We start from the raw sequence: 10,966 nt of genomic DNA on the forward strand, positions 1-10,966 counted from the left end.
GGAGATTATGCTTTGCAACGCTTCCGTAAACTCTACTTTTCCTTGTACCGGCTTGAGTGGGTTTCAGTTCTTTGCCTTGAAAAGAGTTTTCATCACAAATGGGTGGCTAAAAGACTTATTCACAAGTTCACAGCTTGTAAGTGGTTGTTATGGGCTGGGCTGTGCACCCCCAGATTCATATGTTGAAGGACTAACCCCCAGCACCCCAGAATGTGACCGCACTGAGATAAGGTCTTCAAGAAAACTGGAGGTCATTACAGGGGGCCCTCATCCAACCTGGAGGTTGTCCTCATACGAGGAGATGCAGAGAGGGAAGACCAGGTGAGGACAGGGAATGAGATAGCCATTTACAAACCCAGGAGAGAGTCCTCAGAAGAAACCAGCCCCATAATACCCTGACTTTAGACTGCCAGCTTCCTGAACTGTATGAAAATAAATTTCTGTTGTTTCAGCTCCCTGCCTGTGATGCTTTGTTATGGGAGCAGTAGAATGGCAGACCCTTTCTCACTGCATCATGAGGATCCTTTTCCCCCCTCAGGGGACGTACCCCATTTATTGGCAAACTGTGCCATTACCAGGCACTATTCAAGTCAGAATGGCAGAGAAACATCAAAATCAGAGCAAAGGCAAAGCACTGAAAGGCAGATGGGAGTATATTAGTGTCTTATAAGGTCGAGAAAAAGGAGGTATATTGAAAGAGGAGAAGAAAAATAACCCTGTGGAGAATTAGTGAATTAATAAGCTCATTGAAAGCACACATTTAATGAATTATGAATTTCGGCACTGATTCTCCTCATTCAATTGCTTATTGTGGACACATATTAATCAACATAAACCTCATTTCTTTGGTAGGATAGAGTTCCTCAGTAAGGAGGAAAAAGAGTCACATTAACTGAGGACTGACAAGGTGCCAGGCACATGACTTACCTTCATTTCACATTCAGACCTCACAATAACCCTGTATAGTTGGCTCTCTTATGGCCAGCAGCCACTGTAAGGGACAGGGTTGAGTGTCCGAGACATGAGGTGTTTGGCCCAAGGTGCCCGAGCCAGGTGTGTGTGACACTGTGGTCAATGTCAGTCGGTTGTTCCTCGCTCCCCCACATCCATTCTCTGTTCTTTTGGCAATGCCAAGACCTCATTTTCCTTGGAGACACCCCCTCCTCCATTGCCCTCCTGCAGAGTCTGAGTAGGGCCGGCCTCACTGCCACTGACTGAGGACTGCGTACTGATTGGTCAGGAATAGGCACGTGATTCAAGCTGCTCTGACTGGAGGAACAAGTCGCTCTTGGGAGGAACCAGAAATTTCAGAGCTGCTATCAGTCCCATCACCCGTGCCACCCTCCCTAAAGTACATGTATGGAAATGCCCCATTCCAGCCTTGCCTTAGGTCAGCCGCCTAATCTTATCCCCTGGTTCATTAACTTCTACTTGCCGACGGCCACCCCACCCTGACACGGTGTTTCCCCCACTGTCACCACACAGTGCTCCCCACAGCACGGCTGTCCGGGGTCTTTGGGGGCATTCCCGCACATCCTATCCCTTTCCCTGACCCATGTGGTTCTACATCCTCGTCCAGTTCTAGGTTCTGGCTGCCATTTATTTCTCTCTCCCATCCTACTTCCTCCAGTTCACACCCACAGTGGACACTTTTTATTTCTGTTGTTAAGTCTACTGCTCTGTGTTCTCTGTATAATTCCCGTCTGTCTTGGCTGTAACAAAGTACCACAGGCCCGGTGTCTTATAAACAACAGAGACTTATTTCTCATGGTTCTGGGAGGTGGAAGTCCCAGATCAAGGTGCCGGCATGGTCAGAGTCCAGTGAGGCCCTCTTTCAGGTCACACATGGCTGCCCTCTCCCTGGTCCTCACACGGCTGAAGCATGGCAAGAGAGCTCTGGGGGTCCCTTTTACAAGGGTACTAGTCCCATTGATGAGGTTCCAGTCTCTAGAACAAATCACTTTCCAAAGGTCCCACCCCCACCCCAGTGCCCTCAGAGTGGGGTTTATACTTCAAAGTATAAGTTTAGAGGGGGAGGGACACAGACATTCAGCCCATTACACTGCCATTTGAAAAACATTAAGAGATATTCTCTATCACAAAGTGGGTAGATGGATCAAGATCACATAAACAGAAGCCTTGAGCTGAATTTCTCAAACTATTTTTTTATCATCATCTCCCGAAGGAGACTTTTTAGACATTTTTCCTGTTCACCACCCCACTCCGTAGAATATTAGCACCATAGATATGCTGTATATCTTTTTATGCCTTTGGAAGGGTCATGAAATTGTGATATGAGTTCCCCCAACAAGAACCAATTTTTACCCTTTTAGGGGGCAATATTGCCCCTACTGAAGATGAGAGAGAGAGAGAGAGAGAGAGAAGCCAATCAAACCAATGTTATTCATAGTAACATCTCCTCAATTATTCTGAACTGTATAATATGCAGCGATGGCCAAATAGCAAGCCTGGTAATTTGTACTCAAACATATTGAAAGACATTAAAAACTTTCATTTGCTTCTAGCACATTAATGACTCTGCGAGTGTGAGAGAGAGACTTATTCCAGCTTAGGGTTCTAGTCTTTGAATAAGGATGGAAGTTGCTTTTTTAAATTAAGGTAGCAACACCATTGATAATTTGAACAGTGCAGGCATTCCCAAATGCTGTGATTTGCAACACCAGTTTTAATTAATGCCTGCAACCCGGCTGTGAAAATTGGGACCTATAATTTGTGAGTTACAGTAACTGCTAGTGTTTATTAACCTAGCAGGTCAAATTCTGGTTTCATGGCCTTATATATCCATATATATCATCATCCTATTAAACTTCAAGTTGAAAGTCAACAGGAGGGGAAAATAATCACCCACAGGTAATGCATCACCTTTGAACAGAGGTGAAAGCAGAGTGTCAGTTTTTCTCCTTCGCCTCCCATCTTCCTCTCTTGATGAACTCTTTCTTCTCAAGGTGTTATTTAACTTCTTCATCCTTTCCTCCAGCTCCACATTGGTACTGACATCCTTCTCATCCCACTCAAAAGGTCCTCTGGGTTTCAAATTGTATTTTATAACTCCTGGGACTTTCTTTGACCTCTCTAACTTCCACCCATTCATTTGAGATGAGGAGCGGAGTGTCTGTGCTGGGAACCACAGTAGATCTTAAGATATGCAGAGAATGACATCAATACCCCAGTTAGCACCTACCAAGGACCAGGCACTATGCAAATCCCTTTACATATGTTAATTTCATTACCCTCAGAAACCTCCTACAACAAAGCAGACCTAGCCATCAACCTCCGGGTGTTAATTATGTAACAGAACTAGTTGCACTGGCCTAGCCCAACTGCAGCACCTGGGCGGTTCTTGGTGCCTTACACAGAGCAAGGGCTAGGGTTAATAAATGTTGGCTGATCTTAATTGGGAGCAGAATGAGTTTAAGAACCTTTCAAAGAGTGGGGCAGGATGGGACACAATGAACAAATGCTAAACACTTGCTTTGAGCCTTGAAGAGACACTAGTGGGGTATTTAAAGGCACGGGATTAGAAGTGAGGCAAACAGCGGCTGGCCTAACTTCCTGGTTCCACCACCCATCCGCTGGGTGACCCTTGGGCAAGTTCTCCAACCTCTTAAAGCTTGTTTCTTCATCTAAAAAAATGGGGATCCTATTACTTCTAACATCGAGGAGCACGTAGTGATTCAGTGGCACGAACATAAGAAGGGCTTAATGCAGTGCTTGGCATCGATCACACCACAACCAGAGTCAATACGTTTAGCTATTATTAGTATAATAATCCATCATGTTCTCCATGGCAGTCCTTGGAAATCCTTCCTGTAATATCCGGACACTTCGAGCTGTCCATTAACTAAACATTTTTTGAACATCTACTCTGTGATGGATATAATGTAGTCACAGTGGGGGACTCAGGGCTTATAATGGACCTCTCCTAGCGGTTATGGATTTGTGTACATGTTAATACCTGTCTCTTTCACACAGGGCTCGCTTCGTGGGCCAGAGACCTGCCTCCCTGACAGCCCTCATGCTTAGTAGAGTCTCATGCTTGGTTTAATGATCCACAGTCACGATCTTCAAAGTCTTACTAATCCTTTATAGATTTTTGACCAAGAGCCCCTATATTTTGTAGCAACCTTGGGTCTTTGTTAATTAAGCCAACACTAATGTGGCCAGAAATACACAAGTGCGACTTTCAGTGTCATTTTGAACACTGTCACAAAATTAATATAGGCTATTTAAAAAATGTGCTACCATCTGAGGGGTTTTGGTGGGTATCCAAATACATCTAAATATATAAAACAGAAGTATTATTTTATATTATAAATATATACTTTAAGTTATATTTACATTAAATTTATATTAATTAAATTTATAAATATATGTACATTTATGTAAATAAAATTTATATTATAAGAATATAATACAAAACAGAAATGAGAAAGAACATGTGTTGGATGAGAGGGAGCAGAAGGGAAAAGATGGAGGTGTTTCCTTCCTTGGGAGGAATTTTTCTCCTTTTCTTTTTCTCCTTCTTTAAATACAGGTACACGCTCGTTATGAGTCCCAGCCGCTCACCCAGCAAAAGGGTACAGACGAGCCACTATGTGCAAAGCACTGCATCTCTGTGCATACAGATAAAAAGGACTATTCAGACGCAGTGACAGATCTCAGGCAATCATCCCCATGCTCTCATGGAGAGGTGCACAGGTTGTTGAGACATCACTAAGAAGTGAGCAAGTGACCCAACCGTGTAGGGGATCACCACGTCTGTGGCGTTTGGGCTGGCTTCTGGCTTACTTGTGATCTTGGACTTGATTCCTCCATCTAAAAAACGGGGATGGTAACTCTACTTGTTGTGATGATCAGAAATAATAATTGCGATGTCTTTGCAAAGGGCCAGACCCCATCGCAGCAGGAAAAGACATCAAATAGCACTGTCCCAAGTGCCACTGCTGTATTTGTATATGTCTGCGTGTGATAGCAAAGAGGGTCTAGAAAAATAATAATTATTAATTATCTTCTGGCACTAATCTGATGAATGACGTCTCTCGGTGTGGTACAGGCAGGATTCTATTTCCGTGGGAAGAGAGAAGTAGTCCCTGGGACCCAAGCATGGTTATCTGCCAGGAACAATCAGGGCAGTGCATACACAGTAGCTTTTCTGGGTATAGCTTCTTTTGTCCTTTAATCATGATTATATACATCTTTTGTATTATTTGGTTATATTTCTTCTTAAAGCAACAATGCTGTTGTTTTAATCCATGTCTTTACAGTGCAAAGGCAGTACATTTAATTTTGATGTGGTTATATCTTGGCTACATGATTAACACCCCAACCAGACATAGGTAAAGGCACACCAATCATAATTATCCATTAAGTCCATCTGTCTGTCCATCCATTTATCTACCCACTCATCCATCCGTCCATCTGTTCATCATCCATTAACCCATCTATCCATCCACCTATCATCTATCCATCCACCCACCCACTGACCATCCACCCATCCATCCATCCATCCATCTATCCATCCATCTACCATCTATCCATCCACCCACCCACCAATCATCCACCCATCCATCCATCCATCTATCCATCTACCATATATCCATCCACCCACCCACCGATCCATCCACCCATCCATCCATCCATTCATCATCCATCCATCTACAGTGCCAGACACTGGCTACAAGAAAAAAAAGCTGCTCACAAGTGGGGGCAAGATTCAAATTTGTCATCTTTGGTTTAAAAGAAGCAACACCCTCAAGAGTAGGCAATCTAGGTAAATCTCAATCTGAAACACCTTGAGTCATGTATAAGTTAATTTCCAATAGATTCACTAAGAGATGGATGTGGAAATTAAGGAAAAGGGCAGATCACCATAAGCTTGGTAAGTCTCACTGGAGAGCATACCCCACTGGTCACGATCAGGAGTCCTTAGTCCTGGTTACATTTCACCATAGTGTCATCTTTGATGAATTACTTAATCACCATCTGCATCTGTTCCTTTCTGAATTGCAAGGAGGCTGTGGGGGCACGTAAAAACAAAACTGGAGGATGTAAGAAAAAGGCAGAAAACTTCTTCCACATGGAGGTTCAGATTTCTGGTTTTCTTGCAGAGGGCAGGGAAGAAATGGCTGCCTCCCTCAACTGCTGGGGTCCAGCTTGGGGTGGGCAGAGATGTAAGCCACTTGCTTACCATGCTGTGGGGTCCTTGCAGTCACCCGAGTGAAACCAGAGGAGCCTGCTCAGGGCCAGAGCTTTCCCCCCTGCACTACTGTTGTGCATATCACCACGCAGCGGGCAGCCCGGGATGCCCCCACACCATCCAGCTTTCGAGGTCCCTATCCACACCCACCGTAGTTGTCATGAAGAGTGCATAGTATAATAATCACGGTGCCTGTGGCCATTGTCCATACAACCAACTGATCATGTTTAATTAATTACACCAAAACGTCGCTATCTCTGTGCCTGAAGACTGTGAGCTCAGAGGGAGCCAGACAAATCCCTTACCCACAGCAGTACTAGACCTCCTCTTTGACTTCGTGAGCCTGCGTTATTTTGAATCCCGCTAATTCAGAATACGACATGGTAGATGGGATACTACCCTGACCAACATCTAACTTTGGCTCTCGGTGGAAAAGGAAGTATTTGATAAATCAAAAATATTCGGGTGGATGAGATCTAGGGGACAACATTTAAACTACATGAAGGTAAAATATTTTCATGTATATATAATCACACAGGGGTGACTTGATTTATCCCCTCTCCCCAAAGATGCCCGTGCCCTAATGCCTGGGAAGATGCTATGTTACACAGGGACCTTGCAGATCCTGCATTATCAGGACTATCCCGGTATAATTACAAAAATTCTTTTTTCAGAAATGTTTTTTTTTATTTGAGAGAGAGTGAGTGGGGGGAGAGGGGCAGAGAGAGAGAGAGAGAGAAGATCTTAAGCAGTCTCCACACTGAGCCTCAATCCCACAACCCTGGAATTCTGACCTGAGCCAAAATCAAGAGTCAGACACACAACCAACTGAGCCACCCAGGCACCCCTGATTATAAGAATTCTTAAAAGCAGAGAACTTTCTTCAGCTTGGGGCAGAGAGATGAGGCAGAAGAAAAACCTGGAGCAAAGTGGGGCATGAAAGAGACCTGCCCTCCCAGTACTGGGAGGAAGATGCCTAGAAAGCACAAGAAGGATGAAGACAGCCTCTAGGGGCAAAGACAGATCCCCAGTGGCCAGCCAGCAAAGATATGCAGACTTCGGTCCAACCACAAGGAACTGAATTGACCAACAAGCTGAGTGAACTTTGAAGTAGGTTCCCAAAAGCAAGTCTATGTCTAGAACTTCGAGAAAGGAACATGGCCCTGCTGGTCATTTATCTTTGACCTCCTTAAATCCGAGGACTGCACCAAGCCATGCCGTACTCACACTTCTGACCCAAAGAAGTGTGAGATCATCAGTGTGTGTTGTTTTAAATCAATACATTTGTGGTGGCTTGTGACAGCAACAATAGAAAATTAATACAATGGGGGCACCTATTTCTAACAGTAGCCAACATGGCCAGAACCGATGACCCCACTGGTCAGAATGGCCAGAAGTCTGATCCTGCTTTGAATGTCAGCCTCGCGGAGGAATGAAGGGAAAGGTGGTGAGGAATTACTCTAAGCTAACTCTTGGCAACAACAGGCTTCCACAAGGGTCTCCCAGCAGCCCAAAGAAGCTTAGGCTCTGTCGTGGCATGTCCACAAAAGGAATAAAAGTGATATTCCTTAGTATCCTTAGCAATTTGGTTGAGCTTTCCACCTCATCCAGTCAAAACCTGTCCCTCGTGGGGCGCCTGTGGGGCTTAGTCAGTTACACATCTGACTTTGGTTCAGGTCATCATCTCACGGTTTGGATTCATGAGTTGGTGCCCCTCACTGGGCTCCATGCTGACGGTGGAGAGCCTGCTTGGGATGCTTGCTCTCTCCTCTCTCTGCCCCTCCCCTACTGGTGCTTTCTCTCACTCTCAAATAGATAAATTTTTAAAAACTCGTCCTACAGTTTGGACTGAGCCCACAATACATGCATTTGTCCCAGCCCCTTTAGCGACGATCTCTACTCCCAGAAACCATCTGTAGATCAAACTAGAGTTCTGTCTCTTGAGTTCAGAAGCCTCCTCCTCTCTGTGGCCGGGGCAGCCCGGGCTGACATGGGGACAGACAAGAGCAGCGCGGTGTCGCCAGCAGCCTATTAGAGAACGAAATGAGACCGACGTGTTTGTCAGCCGTCAGCAAGCTCAGCCTCCCCAATTATCCTGCCTAATTATATTAGAAGCTGACAGCCGAGAGCACACCCTGTGACATTTCTGTTTGCCTCTAAAAATGAGGAGCCCGCAACCCAGCCCTCCCTCCTCACTGAGACCCAGATCCTCTTCCAAGTTGTTACAGGAACTGATGTTTGTAAGTAGCTGCCGATGGTGTGATAGCAGGTTCTCTTGCCTGGAGGGTAAAGTAAGTGAATAAGGAACGCAGGGCTCCAAGTAAAGTAAAGCTCCAAGCTTCCTCCAAAGAACATTGTGGAATGCATCGGGGTGCTTACTTTGGGTTTCCCCTAAAATCTCAGAGTAGAGGTGTAGATAGTCATTGCTGGAGTCTGAATCAGCTCATGGAGTCGAAAACTCACGTGTCAAAAACTCACGTGCCCATATGCACATTACGTGATCTGACCCAGAGAGAAATCCAGGGGCCACACAGTGGGAAGGGGGCAGGTCACACAGCCTGGTACAGAGGCTGCACAGAACACGATGAACTTCCCCTCCGGTTTTAGAGAAGAATAAGGCGCCCAGCCTCCCCCGCTGTTCCCGAGCACCACAGATCTGGTGTTTCTGGACATCTCCTGATGGCTCCTCATAGCAATGACTCAGGGACACACAGCTCATACAAACACCTTACAAGGGACAGCTTGAGAATCAGCTCTCAGAAAGGCCTGGATTTCTTAGTCCAGAGCGGTTTCAGACAATAAATTTGAACAAAAGACTTACCAAAGTTTTTGAGCAGAGATTTAAAGTGGTTTTTATCATGGAGGTCCTTTAAATGACACTGGGTGGCTAAGTCCGACTTCATCTCAAGGCATGATCTTGCAGTTCGTGAGTTTGAGCCCCACGTCCGGCTCTGTGCTGACAGCTCAGAGCCTGGAGCCTGCTTCCGATTCTGTGTCTCCCTCTCCCTCTGCCCCATCCCCTGTCATGCTCTGTCTCTCTCTCTGTTTCTCTCAAAATTAAATAAACATGAGATGACACTGGACAGCATTTAAAGCAGGCGGCCCATCTTGAGCCACTGAATTCCACAGTGTAAAATGCGAGTGTGTGAACAAGGCTCTGGTGTAGGATTCAGTGAGCAGGACAAGCAGGGTGAAGAGGCTGGAATCACTTGCAAAGCGTAGAAAATCTAACCTTTCGGGGCACCTGGGTGGCTCAGCTGTTTGAGCATCTGGCTTCGGCTCAGGTCATGATCTCACGGTTCGTGGGTTCGAGCCCCGTGTTGGGCTCTGTGCTGACAGCTAGCTCAGAGCCTGGAGCCTGCTTCGGACCCTGTGTCTCACTCTCTCTCTGACCCTCCCCTGCTCACGCTGCCTCTCTCTTTCTCTCAAAAATAAATAAAAAACATTAAAAAAATTAAAAACCTTTAAAAACCTGCCATTGTCAAAGCTGAACTGTTATGTACTTATGGGACCCACATGGGTGTTTTTCCATATAGTAGTCATTGAGAACCGTAATGAGGGTTTCTGCCTTAACTATGGACTATTTGCATAATTTACTTAATATTTTTGAAAAACCAGCTCACTTTCTTTTTCTTATAGAAATTAAAATTTTTCAATTAAAATTTTTTTTTAATTTTTGAGAGAGAGACAGAGCGCAAGCCGGGGAGGGGCAGAGAGAAGGAGGCACAGAATCGGAAGTAGGCTCCAGGCTCTGAGCTGTCAGCACAGAGCCTGACGCGGGGCTTGGACTCATGAATTGTGAGATCATGACCTGAGCCAAAGTCGGACGCTTAACCAACTGAGCCACCCAGGCGCCCGTACCAATTTAATTTTAAAACTCTGTATCAGTGATTTGATGTGGTGGTTTTATTTTTTCCAATCTATATTAACTAAACACGTGACTGTTCAAATTGTGGTGCCCCTCCCGGCGTGCCCCACAAACTCACCTGCGCAGGGCTCACCTGCCTCCCACAACTCGGGTGAAGGGAGTCACCCACTCCCTCCCTGTAGTTGAGTCGCAGGAGTTGAGTTGGAGCCCCTGTGGTTTCTCTGACCACCTTCCAGAGCCTCTCAGGCAGGGAGGGGGGCCCTTCGTGGCTTCCCCACACAAGACAAAACTTCCGGAACCATCTACGTAAGCTGCAGCTCCAGAGTCACAGGAAGCACTTAAACCCAGAGGGTGACCTTCAGAAGAGGGGCACCAATTAGACCTGAAAGTGACTGGATGTCCTGCCTCACGGTGACACAGCACCTTCCCCTAAAACATCCGAGATTTTACAAAAGATTGTTCTGCCTCCTCACATCCTTCTGGAAGGGTCGGATGCCTCACTAGTAGAAAATGAGCACTGAGAAAGGGGAAGCAACTTCACAGAAGGCCACGCGGCAAATCAATAGCCATGAAAGCATCTGATGGGGCCTGTGGGAGCCGCCTGGTTCTGTCTGGAGCACCGAGCTCACCTTAACCCAAGTCCTGGCCACTGAAATGTGGCAGAGAGAGCACCGGGCAGGGAAATGGGAATGTTAGATTCTAACAGTAGCCAGTTGAAGGGGATACTCGGACCTGAAATGACCTGATTTATTACCAGGTGTCAGGACTTGGAAATACATTATCTTATTTCACCTTAAAACATCCTCACAGGGGTGCTTGGGTGGTTGAGTGTGTTAAGCGTCTGCCTTTGGCTCAGGTCATGATCTCATGGTTCATGGGTT

Source organism: Suricata suricatta, chromosome 8 (genome assembly GCF_006229205.1).
Source record: "Suricata suricatta isolate VVHF042 chromosome 8, meerkat_22Aug2017_6uvM2_HiC, whole genome shotgun sequence".
NCBI lineage: Eukaryota > Metazoa > Chordata > Mammalia > Carnivora > Herpestidae > Suricata > Suricata suricatta.